Genomic DNA, 24,806 nt, shown 5'->3' with positions numbered 1-24,806 from the left:
AGAAAGCCCAACTTACATAAATCCTGTCTTCTTAATGATCTCGACCGTTTCTATCACTGAACACATTATGCTAATGGACAGAGTCAAGGCTTGCTCTGTCAAAGAGCCGCTGCTGCTTTTAGAGGGAGTGTTCAGGTTCATCAAGTTTTAATGAGCTGGGAGAGAAATCAGCAGAGACATTGCACACTTGACTTTATCCCAGCACACTCCTCTGAACTATGTGCAGAACACAGGTACAGCCGAGCTGTCAGTCGTTTGAATTTTTAGCAGCTCCCTCGTTTTTTATTTCGGAGAAGGCTTTCAAATCTAGATTAAACACAGCTAATATTGCACATAATGAAAAACAGGATTATCACAGTAATGCTTTTCGCCTTCCCGACTAAAAGGGAGAGACTCGGCTGTGCAGATGGGATATAAAAGCTCAACCAAAGCTTGCAACTCTAAAGTCTCTTCCTCTCTGTTTTGTTTTGAATTCTCTTTATCGTTTCACTGTCGTTTCTCAGGAGACTGAGAAGAAGATGTAGCTGTACTAAAAGAAAAAAAAAGGAAAACATATATGCCTGCAAATGTATTCACACTTCCACGTCTAAATATTTTAAATGTTTTCATTTGTACTTGCAAACCGTGGCGAAGGTGTGGGAGTTTTATTTTCATTTTTTAAAAAGTGATATACAAATAAAGTTATTATTCTTTTATTGGTTGAGGCTGCTTGGATGAGCCAGACCTGATTGACAGAGATTATTGGTTGGGTCGGGGAGATCATGAAGCATCCAAATAATTTGGATCAGTCTGGGTGAATTTGGGTGATTGTGGCAGCAGAGGAGACATTGCGGACGGGAGCCGAGCCAATACAGAAGGCCGGTGATAGAAGTGATTACCAGGTGGAATATGCTGCTACATCCAGCTCACAGTTTGGTTTGATTGACAGGTTTAGGTTCATCGATCGTTATCACATCGCTCTGGACACAATTTGAAGATAGATGCTCAGATTCAGAACAAATTCCTGTTTGTATCAGTTAAAAGCTGATAAGCTGTTTAATGCCATTAGCCCCAAGCTTTTTTTTTTTGTTTTTAATTTGGGCTTTTTCTTACTCGGCAAGATTTAAACTTCATTAGAAATCATGCTGTGGGTGCAGATGGTGCTACTTTTACATGGAGCTCAATACTTCATTGCCTTTTTCATTCTTCAGTTTTGTGATAACAATAAAAAACTCAAGGTTTTTTTTTTTTCTGGAGCTTTTTTGCACAATATAAAACACTCTGCCTTTCTGACGAAAAGGTTGTTACGTGATAACAGAAGAAAAAAAAAAGCACCTTGAGGTTTTTTTTTCCTTACATTTTTTTATTTCTTGAGCTTTAAGCTAAATCTCACAGGCTTCAGCTGAGTCACCTCCTTCACATCTTGGCAAACTCGGATGCAGACCGTGAGATACAGTTGAAAGCTTTGGGAAAAAAAGACAGCAAGTGGACCTTGAGTGTTGAGGATGAACTTTTGTGCTCCAGTCCTTTCTGTGTCTGTAACCTTGCCCTTCCTTCATATTTGAAAATCCATAATGGCTGCTCGGTGGAACCGCTTTTCTTGAATGTTGTTTCACGGTTGAATTTATTTGTTACATATTGTCACATATCTATAGCATGACATTTTACCTCCTCCACTGTGCATCCCTTTCAGATGTTGCTACTATTAGCAACATTACTACTAACAGTTGCACTGATGGAAGAAGTTACATACAAATATGTGAGTAGACGGCTCTGTAATGTGACCAGATTCTGGAACGTCGCAGATGGAGGTAACATATGCAGCACATATTCTCCACACCAAGATGCTTCATTATGCTTTCAGCGTTGAAATGTTTCACCTGCTGGAAATTTCTCTTTGACAGCAGCGGTGCGGTTGCATCCTAATTAAGTGAAGAACGATACCGGAGTTGGTGTCAGTCAGTGCGGCTGTATTTCTGAGCCCTGTGAACGCAGAAGCGTGGTGCTCCGCTGCCATGTAGCAAGACTTTTATCCAGCTTTTGCTTACTGTGAATGTAAACGTGAAGGCCCAGGTGGGAAGTGAAGCCATAACTCAGGTTGCGACACCTCACCGTGCTCCGGCTCGCACTCGGGAGCCCGATCTTAAAGAGATATATTACACTCTTTAAAGTACATACAGTATGAACTTACACGGGGACGGTAACAATCAGAGGCAGTATCAGTGAGCAGAATCAAAAGTGAGGATCACGATTCCTCTGGCCCCCCCCGCCCGCCTGCCCCCGCCCCTTCAGGAAACACACACAGCACACAAACCGAGCCACATGCACCATCTGCATTCACAGTGTGAGCTTGTGCCATGTGGTCGAATGTGCAGAGAGTCACAAGAATCTGTAGGAGAAAAAAAAAACAAGAAACGAATCACTTCATAGCGTATTCCACACAGAGATGCAACTTTAAACCTTTGGGGAGAGATAAGGCACTAATTGGCGCTCTTTGTAATGTAATTACACCTCCATTCTTCGTAATAAAAAATAATTCTCTTCCTGCTATTTACCATCTCTGCATTGTTACAATTATAAGTAATTGGGTGAAGACACAAGAAGCTTAACACAACTGCCGACATTAAACCTCCCGTAACACACAAAACATAAATAAACATATTGCACATACATAAATGATACTTGTTCTCGTTCTTCCTTTTTCTAGACCTCTCCCTGGAGCGCCTATACAGAACCCCACAGGGTGAAATGGGAGGGTGCAGTGTGTGCATAGTGTTGAGTTAGCACCTGTGAGAAAAACCAAAGCCTCCTGCAATATAGTCCTCTCAAATATCCTTACAGACTTCTCACCATTTCCGCCTTCATTTCATTTTGTCTTTGGGAAATTGTTTGAAATATTCGCCTCGTCTCTGTCACTTTAGGTTTAAGCATCGAACGCGCTTAAAATATACTTCCAGTTGCCCCAGTTTTGTACCTGTTCTGCAACGAGTCGAGCTTTTTTTTTTCGTAACTTTTAAACCTCCGGATCGTCCACAGTGGGATAAGGACTCAAGGATAGTCAAGGATTATTGCAGGATTGCTCCTGTATTGCATAAGCTAATATGGATTCTTATTGGCTTTATGTGTGTTTGGGTGTTGGTGGGGCCATATGCTGCTGCCTGAAGGCCCAGTGAGGGATCACTGCTGAACAGGAAGCGCCGTGTTATTAATACCCCAGGTGCGACATTGTACGTCTCCCTCAGACCTCCGTTCATTATCTGTCTCACCTCCATGGAGTTGAGGATTAATGTGTGTGTGTGTGTGTGTGTGTGTGTGTGTGTGTGTGTGTGTGTGTGTGTGTGTGTGTGTGTGTGTGTGTGTGTGTGTGTGTGTGTGTGTGTGTGTGTGCCTTTTGTGTCCAAAGTTTCACAGAGTCCATCCTTGACTCTGGATCCTGGTGCTTGAAGGGAAAAATGGAGTGTGAATCAGGCAGTGTTGATCAGACTATTTTTAGACTGAGTGCTGGGAAATGTATCAATTATTGAAGCCTGTGTGTGTGTGTGTGTGTGTGTGTGTGTGTGTGTGTGTGTGTGTGTGTGTGTGTGTGTGTGTGTGTGTGTGTGTGCAGACGGGAGGAGTTCTGAGTGAACAGAGAATAGGTGTTAAGATTAATAATGAAAGACTGAAGTGTCAAGGAAATAAAGTGAAGCGAGAAAAAGGTGGGATATATGGATATACAGGTGGATATTGTGTGTGGGGGTGGGTGTTGCCTGTTCTTGTACCTGGGGTGATAATAACTCCAACATTTTCTGACATGTCTCTCAGCACTGACACTTGACTGGCCCTCTTGAAGATGAAGATTTCGAGTCTGCTTGGTTTCAGATGAGCCATCATCTCCATATTTCAAGTTGGAGTGATGAAGTGATTTTCATTTGCCTTTGTCTTCTATTAATCTCTCCAGTCAAGTCATAAAATATCTGCACCGCTCATGAGAGCGCTTAAATTTTTCACCATGTTTTGCAGCCGACTTGCTTTTGATGCAGCTAATGAAATGCCGCTGCTGTTTACGGATTCTCCGCACTGGGAGACGTGCAGTCACAAAGTTTTCGACAGATTCTTTGTGTTTGCTAATAAGTGAATGAAGATGGAAATGAATTACGCCTCGTTCAAACATCTCTCTCTCTCTCTCTCTCTCAGCTCCCTCTTGCCTGAGAGTGGGTTTGTGTTGAGGATGTAATTTACATACTAAGCTCTGATTGGTCAGTTTCCAGAGTGATGTGTATAAAAGTCCAATAGTTAATGTTATGTCAGGGAGAACAGGTCAAACCAAACCAAACCATTCATCATGTGAAAGTGGCAGCAGTGCAACTTAAACATTCCTATTGATTACTTTCTTGTTTTTGAATTCACTCTCAGGGAGTCAGTTAAAATTAGACTCAAACTCTAATCATATTCACTACACGGTGGTTAAGCCAAAAATAAAATAATGTTAAACATGTGAAAATTAAATTTCTTTGTCATTTAATTGTAATTTATGTTTATTTTTATGAGCAATTTCCCTGGAAAATAATCAGATTTTACCAGCTGTTGTTCCGTTATGATTACAGAGAGCGTAAAACAATTGAAAATGAATGTGGCTCATTGGCGACTGCTCATGTCCTGCATATGGATGAAAACCTCTCAGTGATTCAGTTATATTTCATACTTTGATGCAATTTCCTGTGTGTTTCTATCAGTGCAGACATAGGTCTCAGCCCTGCCCTGCCACTGATTGGTCTCATTTTAGTAAAGGAGTGGATTTTTAGAAGATGTGTAGCTGACAGCCTTGGCAGTTATTAAATACTATTCAGTGCAGGGCAGGTGGATATTAAAAAATATATCAGAGCGACAAAACTGTGTGAGATGTGTCCGTGCTTCTATTCACAGAGATGTTTTCTGTACATACTGACTGATGAGGTTGGATTGAAATGTAATCCGCAGGGCAGCTGTAATAATGACTTTTTTATTAAAGCCATCTGTGTTGTATCCACGTAAATGTTTTTGCAAGCGAGACATCAATTCACACTATCTACTCCAATCAAGGCTTTTTATTCGAACGCTCACTCCCTGCACACACACACACACGGACACACACAAAGCAGGGGTCAGAGGTCGGAGGCCCACCCCGTGTCACCTCCCATTATTTCCAGCCCAATTTCCAGGATGTAAATGGGCTCATGTGGAGCTGAATACTTATGGGTAAGGTTGAAGCATGAATATGGAAGAGTCCTTTCTATCACGAACACACACACACACACACACACACACACCAGTATCTGGCCAGTCACAAACCCCCACCCAAACCAGCTGGAGATCATCTGCAGGGAGGTGATGGACATTGAACAACCTGACCCCACCCAGCCTCATGTAGTATTCATGATGACCTTTCCACCAGCCCCTTTCCCCACCCCCAGTGCACACACACACACACACACACACACACACGTACGCACACGCACACACATCTCAACCATCATTGGACTGGTCCAACCTGTGGCCCCTGGGTAGCTCAGGCAGGTGCATTTACTGTCACTGCTGTTAACGTTTTAGTCCAGGCACCAGTGAGCATGTGCGCACATCAGCGTGGCAGCTGGGTCACATAATACAGCAAAGAAGCCAAACAGTGAAAACACTCCTGTCTGGGTTGAATGAAAGCTTGACAGGAAAGGGAAAGAAACATGAGAGCAAAAGGATGGATGGATGGATGGATGGATGGATGGATGGATGGATGGATGGTACCACACATCACAGAAAGGTGTAGGTGGTAGAAGCTTTCTTCAGTAACTTACCTTGCCCTTGACCGAGGAAGTGTACACACAGCTGCTGCACAGAATGCATCCGTGTGAGCTGAAACAGAAACAGTGGCTGGAAGTCTGAATACTTTTTGAGATAAAGAAAAGGATGAAGTGAAGGTTCTGATCTCTTCTTTTTTTAACAAAAACACCCAATGACGAAAGTTACATGAACATTATGCCAGTAGATGTAGACCTCCAGGTTGCTATTTTTTTTAACCTACATATTGTTTCACCTTTGCAGGGCATTGCAGATTCATATTGATCGCAGTAGAGATGACTGTGGTGTGAGTTAGATAGCTTTGCATAGCAAAAGCACAAAAGAGAATTCCTTGTAGAAAGAGTCTTTGAAAGCCTTGGAGTCATTTATTTTCTCGGTTTAATTTATTTGGCCTCTTAAGTAAAGTGTAAATATGGCACTTCAAATAAAGGGTGTTTTGCATATTGGCTGAAAATAAAAACTTAAATAGTTACTAGTACTGTTGAACTCAATGAGAATGAATATTGTCATTTTTTTAGCTAATTGTTTTGGTTTACAGATGTACATGCTATATAATAATAACTTTATTCATATAACACCTTATTAATACAGAATAACAAAGTGTTTTACAGTAAAAACAAAGAGTTAAAGTATGAGGAAACTGAGTTCCTGGTTTAGTAGCGCCCTGCCAGAGGATCCTGAGCAGCGATCAGGCTCTTGGCTTTAGAAATGAGCAGTAAAATCTTAAAAACAATTCTAAAACCCAGCGACACTTAACAAGGATCGGTGTGATGTGGTTGCTTCTCTTAGAACGTGATAAAAGCATCTCAGGATGGTGTGATTACTGACTCACATTCACCTGATGGCAAGAATTAGATGCTAATGTTTCTGTTTGCTAACACACAAGCTAGTTAGCTTGTTAACTAGCTAAAAATGTCTTTCTGCCTGAACAGTAGTAAAACAAATCCTTAATGCAGCGTTAATAAATGAAACCACTCTCCATTACATCCTGAATCAATCTTTATAAAGCATGATAGGCTTTTACTTGGGACATTTAATGTACTAGTAAACTATTTTATTACTCTTTTTTTTTTATCTCAGACACACCATGCATATTTTATTTATTTAAACCCCTGAGAATATTTAATCATTAGAAGCATTAGCATGAATCTGTTTTGGCGCTGGTTATTAGACATTATTATTTATATGTTGCAGCTTAAGCACTGCTCTATGGGGAAATTCTTTTTCATGAAATGACAGGGATATTATTACAATAGAAATTGTCAGTGGACGTGAAAAGAATGAAGCGCTCTACGTTCGGTCTTGCTGTAATGCACTTAACAATTTCATCATTTTGTGTTAATTGTTCAGTAAAACGAAGTATCTGTTGTACCCTGCACAGTAATGGATGCACCAACCAGAGGTGACACACACACACGCACACACACACACACACACACACACACACACACACACACACACACGCACACTCACACTCCAGCTGACTTCTTTGTATCTCCTGCTGTCGTGTATATAAATGAAAATGCTGCATGCATAATGGGCAACAAGGCCCTTGGGTCTCTCGCTTGCCGTGTTTCCCTGTTATTTTTCCTAACGAAAGCAGTTGTTACTTTTCATATCTTTACTACACAGATATCCATAAATTCGCGCTGGAAAAATACATACCTAGCGCCACTTACCATATGAATAGCCCTGCATTTCACATAAGTGATTCATGTTAATGCAGTTTGGCACTCGATTAAATGGAAAGAGAATCTGATGCAATCTAAATTTCAAGGCTGCTTGCCTCAAACGTTCTGGCTTCCTCTCCTCAATGACAAACTCTCCCACATTTGCCGAGTTTAGCAGCAGCAAACCCACGTACTGCTGTCACCTTATTCTGCCTTCAAGTGCTTTTGGAGATATCATAATTACGTGTTGAGCACAAGCTGAGAAAATGGTAAATGTGACTCATAAAGTAGGAATTTCCTACGATACCCAAACTGCTGAGATGTGATTTTTTTTTTTATAGTGACGAGAGCCTTTCAAAAATAACTGTGTAAAAGTGATGTATTTAATGAGGTATATACTTGGACATGTATAAACAACTGTCGAGAGAAATTGAAGAAAACACATTACGTTCTTCATACACATTTTTCTCTCTTTTTCCTGCAGCTCTCAGTAGCTTTGTCCTCCTTACTTCGAAATAAAACAACAGCCACTAAGTCAAAAGAAAGGCTTTTGTTAGAGGGTCCGTTTTGCTGTTGTATTCAAAAGAACTTGAACGGGTGACAAGTCATATTTACAGTTTGTGAACTTGGAAGAAGGAGCTTATGAGGAGAGCTTAAAGGCAGTGTGAGACACTAGCAGCCAAATCATTTTAGAAAAGCACTCCATATGAAAAGAAAACAAAAAGCTGGCAAGGAGGAACACATGCTGTAATGGTTTTTCCTGAGCCAAGGACGGCTCCTATCACAACCGAAATTAAGGTTTCGAGACAGGATATTGCTCTGTGAGCTTCACCTGCAGCCCAGAAAGGCCTCTGCATAGTTCTAGTGTTGTCTGTAATCGTTCCTCTGCAGCTCAGAAATGAAACAACAAGCACCAGGAAACCACATCGGTTCCAGGCTTCATTTTGCATGCGATCACTCATGAGGCCCTTGCTCATGATGTAATCCCACCTGTCTCACTTTCCAAACTTGTCTCCAGCCCACCTAACTGGAGCTGAACTAATTCAGCCTGACATGATCCCCATTGATGTGTTGTCAGGATGCGGCGTCCTAATCGGCCTCAGACATATGTCATTCGGGCTAAGGATCATTAGCGTGCCCTCCAGGGGGAAACATATCATGCAGTTGAGTCGGTGATGATTCAGAAATGAATACCTTCCCCACGTTCTCTCTTCCCACTCTGTTCCCAAAGGTAGAAAGGGAAGGCGGCTGCAAAACGAGCGTGGAGAGCGAGAGCAAGACTGTGGAGACAAAGGGAAGCATTTATCTGCGTTTCCATATGTGTTAAACATTGGGAGATGCTAAATTGCCCGAGCCAGAAAGCCTTTAATAGATGAAACATGCATGCCATATGTTTTAAAAGACGTCTCGTTTGCAGGCAGTGTGATTGTCGCCACACATTAAAAGTGTTTTTCATATAAATTGGTTGGTGTACGGCGTGATAGATAAGCTCCGGAGTGAAAAGGGACAGAATGGGGAGGGAGAGAAACCACTGTCTGTGAATGAGCCACGTTTTGTTGTCATTCTGTTGAATTCATGTTCGCACATTTCCATTTTAATTCTGACGCACTTATTGACAAGGAGCGAGAGGCGTTGCACGGTATCAGGGGTGAAATTAAAAGGAGGTTGTTTTGATCGTTTTGGCTCTTTCGTAGCGGACGTGATCACTGTCGAGGTCGGACCTCACACTGATGAGCCGTTAACATCGCTGAAGTCGCCCCTCGAGCAGGTAGCACACACCTGCAGGCGCTCACTTGTTGTTGCACACTTGTTTGTGTATCCTAGAGAGGATGGATCAGCAGTAGGTTTTCACCCGGTTCCACTGGCTGAACAGACCATTAACACACACACATACACACACACACACACGCACACACACACACACACACACACTTGCTTTACTGTAGACGTGGGTACCTGCTATTGACATAATGCATTTCCTCGCCCCGTACCCAAACCTAAACCCAATTCTAACCCTGACCGTTTTAACCCTTAAACATCTATTTAAACTTGGAGGTTGCAGCATTTTGGTCCCCACGTAGCTCCTGGTTTTTTCGACCCGACAAATATAGTAAAACAAGCACACACACACACACAAACTGGCCTTGGAATGCATTGTCTCAGTACAGAATGGGATCTCACACACTCTCACACACAGACTGACATTAACTCACACAGAAAAACACACAGCAGTCAAGGCTCCATTGGACATGGAGGCAAACATCGGCTTCCTGCTTTCCATCTCGCCACAGGGCAAAGCAGTGGAGTGTTACACAACTTTGCTCAGCATTCAATAAGTGTGTGTGTGTGTGTGTGTGTGTGTGTGTGTGTGTGTGTTTGTACGTGTGTGTGTGTGTGTACGTGTGTGTGTGTGTACGTGTGTGTGTTATATGAGAATCTCTCATTCCAAAACTGTTTTTTGAAGAAATTTAGTGCTAAATAAAAGTTAAAGGCAAACCACCATCCCTGATGGCGCTTTTATTTTGAAATCCCAGTGGGAAACGCTTACCTGTATCCCATAAATCTAATTGACGCAGGTAATGCGATTTCCATCTGTGCCCACAAAAGTAGCTCCAGCTGTTTACAAGTACTAATGCTTGAAACGTATAGGTGGCGCTGGCAGCTCATTTCAGAGCATATCTGGAATGAGTTCAACACTTTTCCCACAAATTTGTGAGCGTGCCATTTGGAGGGACCTCAATTAGCCTGACATCTGAGCTCCACCACAAACTCAATCCAACACTTGTTTAACCTCCACTCCCTCTGTTCAGTCAGAATCTGGATCCACTCCGGTCCACGTCTCTGTGCTGTTCGAGCAGATCGCAGAATTGTATATTTTTTGTTGGACGAATACAGCAGCCTCCCACCCTCAGGCCCCCCCCCCCCACCACCACCACCACCACCACCACCACCACCACGGTGGCTGACTTAATTTCATCGAGTAATGTTGGCTCTCATGAAGTTTGGTTTGCTCTCCTAAATCACGCCCCCTTTTTATATGTGAAGAAGACCATTGTGAGTTTCCAGACAGTGTAAAAACAGGGTTAGCTGACAAGTGCAATGACCCTTCTTCCACAACAGATGAACAGACAGATTGTCACTAATATGAACGCTCTGTTAGTCGACTGTTAAACACAATAGCTGAAACTCAGCGGTTTCAGAGTGTTGTTTTTTATTTTTATTTTATTTCATCTGAACATTGCTGAATCATCTTCTTTTATTATCCCTCATTTTCTTCTCTGACATCGTTACTGCACACATTCGTAATGCAGCAAACTATTCCTGCTTCACAGTTTCCTTTCATCCATTTCCAATTAATGATCTTGAAATGCTTTTGTTGGGTGTATTTACTCTTCATCTTTTCTTATTTACATTTTAGTCATTTCACTGACAACAATCTGAGAAAGAATGAAACCACAACTGTTTGTAAGTAAAGGATGTGGAAGAACACAACTAGTGATTCATTTCACCATTGATTGCTTTATTTCAATTGAACAATTGATTATCTACTCTATAAAAAGCCCATCACATCATTATCCATCACATGTTCCCAGAGACTTTAGCTTGAGGTGACGTCTTCAAATTGTTTTGTACAAGCAAGAGTCCAGAATCTGAACCTGTTCAATTAACAGTAACATTAATCAGAGGAAATATTTTTGGCATTTTCACTTAATAATTGATGGGAATTGATGACCAAAATTGTTGTTGGTTAACTTTATGTTGATTTTGGGGCTGGGTGAAGATTCAGCAGGTGAAATCAAATAGTGGTAATATGATGTTATGCTCAATGATTCTGAGGAAGCTGCAATTAAAAACTATCCAAATGAGCTTTTGAAGTTTTGATTTGAGACGTGAAGAGTTTTAAGGTTTTCACTTTCAACTTCAATTTGATTTATTAATGTGTGACCCCCCCCCCCCAAAAAAAGGGAATTATCACAATGATTTCAACCATATCCAACCATAAATAATTGATAATTAATTGATTGTAATAAATATATTTATAATATGTGGACATGTGAATGAACTTCTAATCATGTGCAGTGACTGGAGTACAGTTAGTCCATACACACTGAAGTCACTGTACCAGCACCAGGATACACACACACACACAGACACACAGACACACACACTCACACAGACACACACACACACACACGCACACACACAGACACACACACACATACACTCACACAGACACACACACACACACACAGATTGCATACTTACACACACCGATTTGGCCTATGTCAGTGTTAATTTCTAAGGTCCATGCTATTAACACAGCACTCCCATGCTTTAACACACATCAGCCATCTCTCTCTCTCTCTCTCTCTCTCTCTCTCTCGCTCTCTCTCTCTCTCTCTCTCTCTTTCTTCCGCTGTCACGGGAAACTATTGGCTTGGAAAGGGGAACATTGTGGCAGCCATTAATTATGTTGGGTGCTAACTGCCAACTCAGATTGTGTGTGTGCGTGCGTGTGTGTGTGTGTGTGTGTGTGTGTGTGTGTGTGTGTGTGTGGTTCACCTGTTTAGAGCTTTTGTAGAAGTGTTTCACACGCTCACACACTTTCACACAAACACTCAAATCAACCAGCTATTGGTCAGTGAGAGAGCCAATTGCCATCTGTTTGCTGCATGATGAGGAGGATTACCACACACACACATACACACACACACACACACACACACACACTCAAAGCAGCTACCTCACACCAATACTGAGCCAGAGAAGGGGGGGGGGTTGAAGGAAAGGTGGGAGGGAGAGAACAAAACAACAGGGTGTGTATTGGAGGAGGGAGAGATGGAGGATTGTGTGTGTGTGTGTGTGTGTGTGTGTGTGTGTGTGTGTGTGTGTGTGTGTGTGTGTGTGTGTGTGTGTGTGTGTGTGTGTGTGTGTGTGTGTGTGTGTGTGTGTAACAGGAGAATCATACTCTGTCGCTGTAACAACAGTGGAACTCTGCATAAGCACATAATCATAGAGAAGCATAGCTGCACAGATGCTGGTATATATATTTGCTCCTATCTCACCTACTGTGTGTAACTTATGATTTCCAACTAAACTTCATGTCATCACTCGGTGTAGTTAATCCTGCAACAATGGGTGAACTGTCACACGGGTGTTGATTTCTCCCAGAACACCACTAATTACTGGTGTTAGTGATTTGTAAGGCTCCTCTCAGGCTACACTGAACAAATGAGACATGCTTTACAATTAACTTGTACTGGTTCATGCAGAAACACATATTTTGCATGCAGGAAATAAACTAATCTAACTCTGGAGTTGATTGTGTGAGTCAAGACCTTGATTTAATAAAAAATAAATAAAATCTAAGATGCACAAAATGAACAGTCCAAAAGACAAAAATATTAAATTTACAGTGATATAAAAGAGAAAAGCAGGGCAGCTGGGAGCATGTCTGCTTGATGAATTCCAATTTATTCATATTAATCTATCAAATGGCTAAAAAATCATTGGTTTCAGCACAAACTACAATTACAATATTTCCAGCTCCATAAGTCAAAAGACTTTGGCTTCAACTAACAATTTTCATTATCAATTAATCCTGTGATTCTTTTCTTAATTAACTGGATAATCGCTCGGTCTGTTAAATGTCAGAAAAGTGTAAAGAACTACAACTCCTGTGATGTCTTCAAATGTCAAAAAAACATACATAGCTAATTTATTATCAAAATTGTTGCGATTCCGTCTATATCAATGAACTAATCAATAATTGTCTAATTGTTACAGCTATATAAATAAGATTAAATTCAATCTGATTTAATATTTCTTGGTTTCTCACCATATTTAAACCTGTGTCATTGACCGTGACTCATGTTGCATGTTGTCACCGTGTGCGTCACTGGTTATTCTACAACAAGCCTAGTTGCGGTGCGGTGAAACGTTTTTATCTTCACGTGTCCACTGGCGTGTGATTATATTGGAAATAGATACCGTCCGTCCTTCAGCCAGGTGACACATGCTCACAGTTCAGAGCCCTTCAGCATCGGCGCCGATGCCACTGAACCCCCGACCGACTCCGGGCTGTGGCTTCAGCGAAGAGAGGTCCCCAACAGGGAGCAATAAACCGTCATGTAGTTATCACATTACCAGGGATGTGATTCAGCGTTAACCTCGTACAGTGTGGATTTAACAGCACGACTGCACATGTCAGCGCTCAGACCTTTTTAGATTTATCTCCCAGATTATATTAGATCCACTTATATTGAATTAATGCGTTTGTACAAACACACGTACTGACGCTTTCTGAAGCTTACAGAGGCTTTTCTTGTGCAACCACCGGCAGTCCTGACGTCTCGGCAAACATCTGCTCTGCTGAAATGTCCTTGAACCGGACGCTGAATCCAAAGCAAATGCAGGGCGGCGGTCTGGTGCTCAGCGTGGCCTCTGACGTCCCAGAGGAGGGGCCAACTGAAACAAGAGACATCAGTCAATATGAAGCTACACAGACCTTAACGGGCTTTTTTTTTTTACCAGACCCTGGATCTTATTGCATTTCTACCTACAGCCACCACACTCACCACATACACACATAGATGTCCAGTATTGCTATGGCTTTAATGATACCATTAGATATCTCCTCCTGCACTTCATTAAGAAGCCCTACACATTCTCTGCTCTGTGAATGGAGATGTGATTTTACATAATGAAGCTTTCGGCAATGCATTTGAGATTTTCTTCATGTGTGTGTGTTTGGTTGTGCATGTTTAGACTTTTGGAAAGATGCCCGGATTGGACCTTGTGGTCGGGGTCTGAACAGACAGACAGGAGATTGGTGTCATGGAGGCTGTTTGCTGTGCCACTGATTGGAAATTCCTCCTCACCTTTTTTTTTTCTGCATCCCCCCTTGTCGCTATCCTACTATTTCACCCTCTGTCTCCTGCTCACACATCCCCGCCCCCACTTTAATAGTAAAAGAGAATTTATAACGGCTATATATGTCGTAGATACCGAAAACACCCCTCCATCTGTAGGGAAACAAATACGTCTTCTTGAATCAACCCTCCCAGTTGTCTGGAGTTACTGAGTGCATATTTATATGTGTGCAGGAGGGGCGGGCTGTTTAAACACTTGTCTTATTATGGAGGAAATACGCAGCACGCTGGAAGTGGAATGTGGTGTAATTTGATAAGCGCATCCACAGGGATGCCGAGCCACATTCAGAGACAGAGGGCCGTGCAGGGAGGGAACGATATGAATGTGCACAGGGTAACAGCAGTAACAGTTGCCTAAATTGCAATGCTATCAACTATCTTATTTTGCCTGGTTGGCATTTTTAATAATTAATGCATCTTTCCTTACCCAGCCTTTGGTGTGCAGTCTTTCTTTCTGGGTTAAAGCTTTAAAATTTAGAACCAAAGGTCTCTCTTAAACTAGTTTCTGTAAATCACTGTAGTCTCTTATTGAGGATTTCTTTCTGACAAAAGTGAATCAGGTTTTTTTATCATAGACTGTAAATAAAGATGGACGTAGCCTCCGTGAGGTGCTTAGCCGTCACCATCCTGACTGCCTGACTCCGATGGGAGTCAGAGGAGGGGCATGTCAGTTTGTGGCGAGCATGCATCGCCCACCTGTCGCTCAAAGCACCATGCCCTCATTTATGCAGAACTTTCATCCTTGTTAAAATGTAAACAAGTGAGTTATTTAAACAGTTGTCATGAAGGAGGAAATTAGCTCTAGAGACCAAAACAGTTTTTTGTACCGGGCTGTAAACATGTTTATTTCTGCTGTAAAGTTGGACATTTTAACATGGGAGTCTATGACTCACTGTTGGAGCCAGACTCTAGTGGTCATTAGAGGAACTGCAGGTTGCCTCTTCTTCATATCCATATTATCCAAGATAAATTTATCTATTACAGCATTTTCGGTTAGATTTTGATGCCTTTAGTATTCTGTATTAAAAATGTCAATTTGAGTTTGAATACGTTATTCTCCTGCAGCGTAACAACACATTTTCAGCTTTACACTTGCTGTTTATATAAATAGCACAAATCGGGCATCTAGCCACACCTTTAACACCTCCTCTGGGATTCTGAGCAATGAAGAACTCTTTGAAACCTCAACTCATCTGCTGCATCTCCACATTAGAGAAACGGCTCTTGTCTTGTTCCTAAATATACTACACTGAAAATGTGTAATCTAAATATAGTGAACTATTATTTCAGCACTTTTGAAACCGCCACATCTTTTTAGTGAAATACATTTCATGTGCAACAAAGTGTGACAGACAGAGAGAGACATTTGTTACGATGTTAACCATTCTTCATATCACTTTCTCATGACTAAAATATGGGGTATGATTACACAGAACCATTATCATTCCATTATAAACAAATAAAATATGGCGACCGTTCTGTCAAATTTGGGGGAACAAAAGCCTGGTTGCCAGCCTGCCAAACATTTCTCAAACTTCCTGCTGGGATTGTGTGTGTGTGTGTGTTGCTTCACACCTCATTTTACTGGCACTCATAAATAGGCGTATACTGGTTCACACGGTGTGATGATACCGCCTGGCTCCGATTGTGAGTGTTAATGCATGTGTGCAAATCTGCATACTGTAAGGGCTTGCAAGTGTGTGTGTGTGTGTGTGTGTGTGTGTGTGTGTGTGTGTGTGTGTGTGTGTGTGTGTGTGTGTGTGTGTGTGTGTGTGTGTGTGTGTGTGAGCGCGGGTGCATGGTGGAGACACAGCGGTGTGGGTCAAGACGGGCTAAGCGTTCCATAGAGAGGAAATGAAGACAAATGAACAGAGAGGAGCTAAACACTCTTCCAGCTCCATATTACTTATCCTCCACACAGACACACACACACACACACACACACACACACACACACACCCCTCTCTTACCTCCTCCTTTTCCCTCCTTTTTCCTCTGTCCCTCCCTCTCCCTGAGAAAATATTACAAAGCCACACAGAAAGACTCCCGGTGCGGTAATGAAAAGCGCAAAAGCGTGGCACTTTTTGGGCTACTTTCACGTCACCGGCAATTAATTCCACAGCGGCGGCTGGTGGGGGCCTGTGGTGCTATAATACTAATGCTAAAGCCAGCAGTGCATGGACGCTGAATATAAATTTGAATCTACGTCAGGCACTTTTTTTTTTCCCCACTCTATCCTTCACATTTACCCATCCATTCCTATTGTGTGTGTGTGTGTGTGTGTGTGTGTGTGTACATTATGTGAGCTTATGGCCTCCGAGGCACCTCAGAGAAAAAGTTCAGGTTGATGGATAGGCAGCCGACACTGCACTTTGATTTTCTGAAAATAACACAATCATATGCTACATTCACCTTTCAGGGCTATTAACAGAGACAGGCTGTGAATAAAGTGTGTGCAAGGATGTGTTTATGAGCGTGTGTGTGTGTGCGTGTGTGTGTGTGTGTGTGTGTGTGTGTGTGTGTGTGTGTGTATGTAGAACATTAATGGTGACAGGGTTTGAAATGAGCTGGGCTGCTCTGAATTACAGATGGCCTTCTAATAGGCTCTATTTACTTCTTTACTCTCTCTTTGGACTCTGCACAAGTAACAAGTAAACGAGGAGGAGCCCGCCGCCACCCCCCCACCCCCTTTTTATTTCCCTGATGGTTGGCTGGGAGGGACACCAGTGAAAGAGGGAGGGTGGAGAAAAAGAAAATGAAGTGATTTGTGGCTGTATCGATCGACAGGTCAGGGCTATTGATCAGAGAGAAGGGGAAAGATGGAGAGATGGGAGGAGGAGTTGGTGGAAAGGGAGGAGGCGAGGGGAATGATGTAGTGCATTGTCTGGCCAGGAGAGCAGCTAGAAGGGTGGTACCCCCACAAACGGCTAGGAGCCCCATGGGGTTCATTATGGATGAGTGCGAAACCAGGGCACCCACAGCTTCACCCGGCCTGGGCGCCTCCCCCCGAGGAGCCGCTTTCATCAACTCCTCATGATGGGGAGAAGCTCTGCGCTCGATATTTCCTCCAGGAGCTTTTCAGCCGGGCACATCAATATTAATCTATAAGCTTTAGGGGAAGACAATGCCCTTTACCTCCTGGACCTCAAATTCACTTCTAAATGTAGACATCAGGAAGAATCCCCTGTCTTATTTTCACTTTTCCCATATGGTAGCACTAATTCAAAACGGCGGCAAAAGGCTAGTTGGCTCCATTTCCTGCTTTAAACACAATTCAACTCGCTCTTGCCTGCAAAATTGGTAATTTCTTCTTCAACTATCCTGAATTCCCTCCAGTGACAATGGCAATGAGTCTATGGGCACCTTGTTGTGATTAGGCATAGCGATGAGGAGCATATGGAGGAGGCCATCTCCCTTTTATTCAGCGCAGACCAGCTCAGCACTTGAGAGCTGCCGCTTCCTGGCTCGCCTTCCAAGCTCTCCCCAGGTTGTCTCTGAGTCTCATCCTGCTGCCATCTGCCACCAACTTGGGCTGCCTCCAGAAATCCGGGGGAAAAAACGGAGCACCCTCTCCTCTCCATACTCAGAGCCAGCACGGAGGCCCAATTTCCTCTCCAGCTCTTTACTTTATAGGAAAGCGCCGGTGGCCTGACACCTCCCCCCCAGCAGCAACCACTATGATTGAATTATCATTATTTGGGAATAACCGGCGGAAAGATTTGACGATTCAAAGGAGTGAGTGGAAGTGGTCACATGTTCAAACCGCCGAACGCCCAGCCTCTCAACCAGCCTCTCAACCAGCACTCAGCCAGTAATTTGAGCACATACTTTGCAGCGACAAGAAACAAAATCTTGCCGTGGTGTTTGTGTATTTCACCGCATTATATGAAACTGTGATCACAAAATAACTTAGGCACTAAAGACTGGATCATTTTTGTTAATTTGAAATGAAGAACATAATTCCCTTCTTATTACCGGTGCAGGTGTTGGGGAAATTCAGGGAAATAAAGTAATTTGACATGCAAGCAGTATTTGCCATCAGAGAGCTGCCTTGAATATCATTTTCAACCAGCATCCTTCCCCATAAACCATGAATTAGGAATCAGGCTTCACGCTCTCGTGGCTGCTGTAACGGCTCACTCACTGTGTGGAGGAGAAGTGTGGTCAGCTATAGCTTGTTATTGAAAACACATTATATAACATGGTCAGCAAGTCTTTGGGTTCCTAGATACCTCACAAAACATAACAAAAGTATAATACGTATTTACGAGTTGAAATATAAAGTTATTGATCGAACCGTGGAGAGCAAACTTTGGATGTACTTGCATCAGCTTTACTTAGTTGCTGTGAGTCTAGAGCTGTGGATGCAGTCATGGTGGGTAACACCCAGACAGAGCTGACTGAATTCATGAGGACAAAGTGTGGATCATTCACCTTTTTTTTTTCTTTTCTTTTTTTTTATAAACAAAGAAAACAAATAAATCACTCCTCTGCAGCTCAGTCAGACCTGTTATGAAGTGTTGGCTGAGAGGAAGGTCCCACAGTTTGTCTGAGGCAGCCTCGGATAATTATACAGCAGGAAACTGTAGCTGCAGCACTCCTCTACTGTACGAGTCTCTGCTTTGGCATTGGTTCAGTGAGAAGACAAAGACCTGGATTTTACCTCTTTTAGCTGCCGCATCGCGGGTGAAAACAACTTCTAGGCAATCTGATTCTCTAAATCTTTGAAAAAAACTTGCTAACCCTAACCTCTTGTTGGCTGATGACCTCTAGGATAAGCTGCTATCTCTCTCCTAATTGGCTTCGGCCTTGAGTTGATGCACAGAGGTGTGTGGTGTAAATGAATGATGCACCCCATGCAGTGCTAAGAGTGACGGAGGGGCACTGCTGCTCAGCCGCTCCTCCTCCTCCTCCTCCTCCTCCTCCTCCTCTTCCTCACACACACTTCTTTTTAATGTATTAAGTGAGAGGAAACAAAATGACGGTGAAACATTTGATGATGGTGATGAGAGATGGAGTGAAAGAGAAGTGCAGAGTGTGAACAAGGGAGTAGAAGACAGGCGTGGAGATGAGAACATGAGATGACATTAGCACTGTGGTGTGATTTGTGTGTGTGAGCATGCGTGATTGTATGCGTCAGCATGTACGTGTCTTTGCATCCTTTTCTCTGCTCGTCTGTGTGGACATCGGCCGTTGTGAGAAAGCAAATCATCCCTCACACTCCCACACAATACCTACTTGCAATTAGCAAGCATAAAAATACCGCTGTGTGTGTGTGTGTGTGTGTGTGTGTGTGTGTGTGTGTGTGTGTGTGATGTTAGTGTGTGTGTGTGATGTTAGTGTGTGTGTGTGTATGAGTGTGTAATAAGAAAACCAAGTCTTTATATAAAGAGTCCATCACAGGTCTCTGGGAGGTGACGGTGAGCTCAGACAACGAGCTCGGAGACGTGAACAAAAGGCGGCTTCTCCCCACATAATAGTGGCTTAGCTGAATAATTGAATTCAGGAGAGCGCAGGCAGCCATGCCGGTTTTCTTCATGTATATTGCAGACCAGCCGTAATCTGTTCGCGAGGAGCATCTCTGGCTGCCTGCTGCTGAGTTTGTGGAGGAGATGTGAGGTGACAGAATAGGGCTCTGTCACCAGCGCCTCCATTATTGATAAGATTGGGGCGGATGGAGGCTCGGAGAGAGAACTGGAAAAACAGGAACACTGTGAAGCTAAAAAGAAAAATACCAACACACAGCTTGGTTTCATTCCCATGTGACTCATTAAGAAGGGCAAAGCACTACAACTGATGGGGTTCGGGTTTGCATTTCCTGTGAAGTCCTTTTTGAGCAAAGCGCTATTAAGACTCGGAGTAGAGTTTCTGCTAAGTGGAGCATCTTAACCAGGGTTGGAGGTTTGTCTCTTTGCGTCTCCTCTGATTAAGGAAGGCATGATTATTTCAGTTCAGAATGAGGAGCCGTTCCCCGTGAACGCTTGTGAGGTTACTGTCATCCTGATGAGTTGAAGGATTAACTCTTTGCTCCAATCGGCAGTGACAGTTATTAATGTAACTTTTTATGTCCATCCCATTGGCCTCTTTGATGTGGACTTGGATTCATAGTTCTGGTTCTTCATTGGCTCTATTGAAGTATTGTTGATCTTCCACACTTTAGTCCACGACAAGAGACTCTATCTTCCTTAAACGGGATGTAAGCGGAAACTCTAAACTTTGGGTAATTTCGAACAAATTTTTGTAATTTTGGTGAACACCAGCTTTGGCACATACAGGACGTGGCCAGGCGCAACGTGAAGTGGAGGCTGAATTACATTATTAGCGGGAGGAATGCATCACGAACAGCCGGAGTCGGGGGAAGGCTTCAATAATGGCCAATCACATCAGCTCCTCTCATCCCCCTTTCAAAGCACAGCAGGAAACCTAACTGTGAAAGGCTCCATCAGCGAAGGTTTACAGCAGCGGAAAGTTATTTACTAAATGTTCAGTGTTGTAAAAATGATGTGCTCATTTGCATGTCAGATCAGACCGTTGTTGAACAGATGGCAGCCTGGCCTGCGCCGCCGACCGAACCCGGAGAGGTGTGTTGGAATGAACCGGTGGCGGACGCCTTCACAGACAGTGGGAGGTCACAGAGACTTCAACTGTGTTTACAAGAAAGCTTAGAACCATCCCCATCTCAGTCAACACGATGCTTATAACCGGTATGATTAATGTTTACCGGGTGGATAACCTTTTGTTATTGGGACGCCCACCCTCTGGAGAGGTGCACCTGTTGCCTGCACTCTTCCTCCAACGTCTCGATTTAAGAAAAATGCAGCAGCGAGAGATTGTCCCCCTGCACCGCTGTCGTGTCCTTCCAATTATGTTCTTATATATTTAATGCACATAAATATTTACTTAGTAGTCTGCTAATGTAATGTACACTGTGGGGACACACACTAGACTATAAGCAGCAATTCTGTGGCCTAATAATCACATAAGGTTAGATGATGTGTAAAGACATGCGCCAACCTTGCTTGATTATATCATCATCAGTAGCCCCATATTAGCCTCTAAATAATAAAACAGATTAATTATTAAGTGAATTATTCAGGTTGGTAAGTTATTTCAAGTTATTGCCCCCATTGAAATGTAATGGTTGTGGTTACCTGTTGCCGTGCGACCGTGCCCTGACCGTTGTTAGGAAAATTACCCTGCCTCTGTGTTTACATTAAGAGCTGGGTTTTTAACACAAATGCAATTTCTTGCAAAAAAATAAGCACCAAAATTGCACTGCGTTGCTTAATCAGTGTAAACAGCACAGCCTCAGCTGCGCCTCTCCTCCCACCTCAGCGTAAATGCGTTCATTCAGGGCAGGAAATTACCAAACAGACAATAACAATGGACCTGCGGCCAAGAAAAATTGCATAAAGACGCCCACGCCGGCCTTGTGCACACAAGCAGCCCAGGGTGTCTTGAAAATGCACTGCTGGATTCTTATTGAGTTTACTGTGAATATTCATTGATATTCTCAAAGGATGAGCCATAACTAACTCATGTCGCACAATACAATACCATTGCCTGATGGCGTCTACCAAACCACTAATGCTGACTCATGGGTTCTGGCCCACATTTAGCTCTTTTTAGTGAGTGTGGCTCTAACTCTTTGTCAGTTCCCCCGTGTTGATTGCCTTTATTATTTCGTTGTCATGATGTTTTTTACCTACTTTCCTCCCCGTCTTCTTCCCTGCTCTTGTCCCTGCCTGATCAAGACAAATAACCAAGTGTTTGTCTTCATATACCCTTCATGTATTTTTCTCCCATAACAAGCATGATTAGGCAGATGTTCTAAGCTGTCGAGAGCTGTCATATTTCAGGCCTGATTTATGAAGACGTAGCAGCTGCTCTGTTCTGAGACCTGAAAGATTTTATGAATAAAAGAGAAAAGATTGGAAAAGATGGGAACATTTTTTTTATTTATTTTTTTTTTTTGGTATGTTGATGGTGAAGGTTAAGGTTAAGATAATTCAACACCCACATTGCGTTTGCTGTGGTCTGCATTAACAGATAAGCGGTCAGGTTTTGGTTTATTACACCGCTGAATTTAAAGTGAACCGTAACCAATCACAGTCCTTAATGGGGCCTCTATTGATCTCACACTAGGTGGAGGAGAACAACGTCTTGCTGGCTAAATGAACAAGGGTCAACAGATAATGATGATAATAATGATCAACACCCATGGTATTAGAGTTGGATAGCAGGCTGATCACGCTTCCACGCCGTGCACTACACAGCTCTGGGGTTGGTTTTGAAACGTATTTTGAAAGCTCTCTCAACAAGGTCTCCGTCTAATTGCTTTGTTCCTTCGGTGAACAAAAGGGAAAACTGCTCCAGGGTCAGAAATAACTTCTCACACCCAAGTAGGTGTGAAAAATGCATTTGCTCATGGTTGATGGTTTGAACGGCAATGAATGAATTAAAAGAAAAAAGAAAAGTAGAAGTGATGCCAATGTGTGCAGGGTTGATAGAAAACAGCAAATTATGAAAGATGGATCCTGCTTTCCCACTGTCTATAAAACTATAAATGAAATATAAAAATATATTTTCTTTTCTTTATGACCCTCTGAGCAGTGCTTCGTCGTCAGGGCAGATTGGAGGCTGCAGTGAGTTGCTAAATGATGAAACAGGCCAGAGCTAGCTGGTTAGCATGCTAACTTCAGAGGAAGAAAACATGTAATAGAGACAAGAGTTAACATTAGCGTTGCTTTCCACCTCTGGAGACAGCTGTTGTTGAGTGCAGGAATGAAGTTTGATGCTGAACTCAATCAGTAAACAGCTGTTAATGCTAACGTTAGCTATGTAGCATTAGCAAAACTTAAAAATAGCTCCTTTAAGCTTAGGGTACATTCATGGTAATTCTTTAAAACTATAAAATGGGACATGAACCGCTTTTCTCTCGCTTAAAGTCTGAAGTTTTGTTGACCCGTCCGTCCACCCCGATGTCCCATCTACTGCTACAGTAACTTAACGCAACTCGAGCAAACGCACGGCCGATGCTGTCGTCCTCCTTGGAAGCAGAGCAGAGTCTCTCACCACACTGTAACAACTTCAACTGTTTCACCTCACTTCCTGTCTGCAGGTGTAAAACTATTGGCATATGAAATGAAACTGAACCTGCCCAAACAAAAAAAAAAAAAAACCCTGAAAAAAAAAAAAGTTTGGATACATATGTGTGTGTTCACTGTAGCTTTTGTCTGGTTTTGCTTATTTATGCTTAATGCCAGTGGGACTTCATTAAAGTTAAAAAAGTAACCATAGTGAAGGGAAGCTAGAAATAGCAACGACAAAACCTCAGAGGAGCAGCAGCGGTAGTAGCTGAGGTGACTGAGCAGTAAAATCAGCCGGGAGAATATCAGGATCTACAAGGTGTTTGATTAGTTATAAACTCATGTATCTCCTCTAACAAGCTGAGGTATATTTGAAAATATGACCTATTGTTTTTGATGCAGGGTTGAAAATAAGGGCAGTTAACACAACTAACTATATTGTTTTTGAAGCCGGTTGTAGACAGACACAGTGGGTGCACAAAGCTTTCTCTTTTTTCCTCGTGTTCATAAGAAACTAAAAGAAATTGTTTCTGCATCAATTAAGCTGCAGCCTTGAGACTACTTGCAGCCGGTGAGAGTTTCTTTGACTTACTGTATTGAAAGAGGCACGTGTGTAGAAACTGTGAGGGATTTAAATCATGGGCATTTTCTCCTCTGCCTCTCATATTCCTCTTTAACCTTTCCTCACCTCTTCCTCTTTCTGTCGTACAGCATTTCTTCCAATAAAAGCCTGTCCTGCTTTTCCCTTCTCCCCCTTTTCCTCCAACTTTATCTCTTATTCTCTGGAAACCCGTGCGGGTCTGGCCCGCCGTCCAAGCTGCCGTTTGGTAAATAAGGTCATCCTGCGTGTTAGCCAGGTCAGGACCCAGGCGCTCAGCTCTGCGAGTGTGTGTGTGTTTTGCATTCAGGAATGAGAAAGAGAGGGAAATTGATTGCCCCCTTTATGTGAGGGAATGAGAAAATACTGTACCAGTCTATACACACACACACACACACACATACACACACACACACACAAAGGCATACTCACATTCTCAAAACCCTCCATCTTCAAGCAGAGAACTGCAGCTAAAGGCGCAGGGAAAATAAACGAATAGCTCTTTACAGTTTGTTTTTCGTCAATTTGTACATTCTGCTGTTGCCCTGATAAGAACAAGCGCAGTTTGAAAAAGCAGGACAACAGAAAAGTTGTTTTCTTCTGAAAATCCTTTGAAAGAGTCTCCATTCTTTCCCTCCTACACCCTTTTTCTTTTCATTTAAGTGGTTTAAAGAAGTGATTTTCTTATATTGAGCCGGTAAGGTGGGGTGTTCCTTTGTGACCAGAT

General features: G+C 42.7%; 1 protein-coding gene across 9 annotated transcripts in view; it reads left to right on the top strand.

Moving 5' to 3' along the window:
• The window catches only part of agrn (agrin), a 248,571-nt gene that overhangs the window by 114,808 nt on the left and 108,957 nt on the right, over nucleotides 1-24,806 (top strand). The gene's annotated exons all lie outside the window — the stretch shown is intronic.

The sequence above is a fragment of the Seriola aureovittata genome, chromosome 9 (assembly GCF_021018895.1).
Source record: "Seriola aureovittata isolate HTS-2021-v1 ecotype China chromosome 9, ASM2101889v1, whole genome shotgun sequence".
NCBI classification, from domain to species: domain Eukaryota; kingdom Metazoa; phylum Chordata; class Actinopteri; order Carangiformes; family Carangidae; genus Seriola; species Seriola aureovittata.
This window is presented reverse-complemented; position numbering and strand designations above follow the sequence as displayed.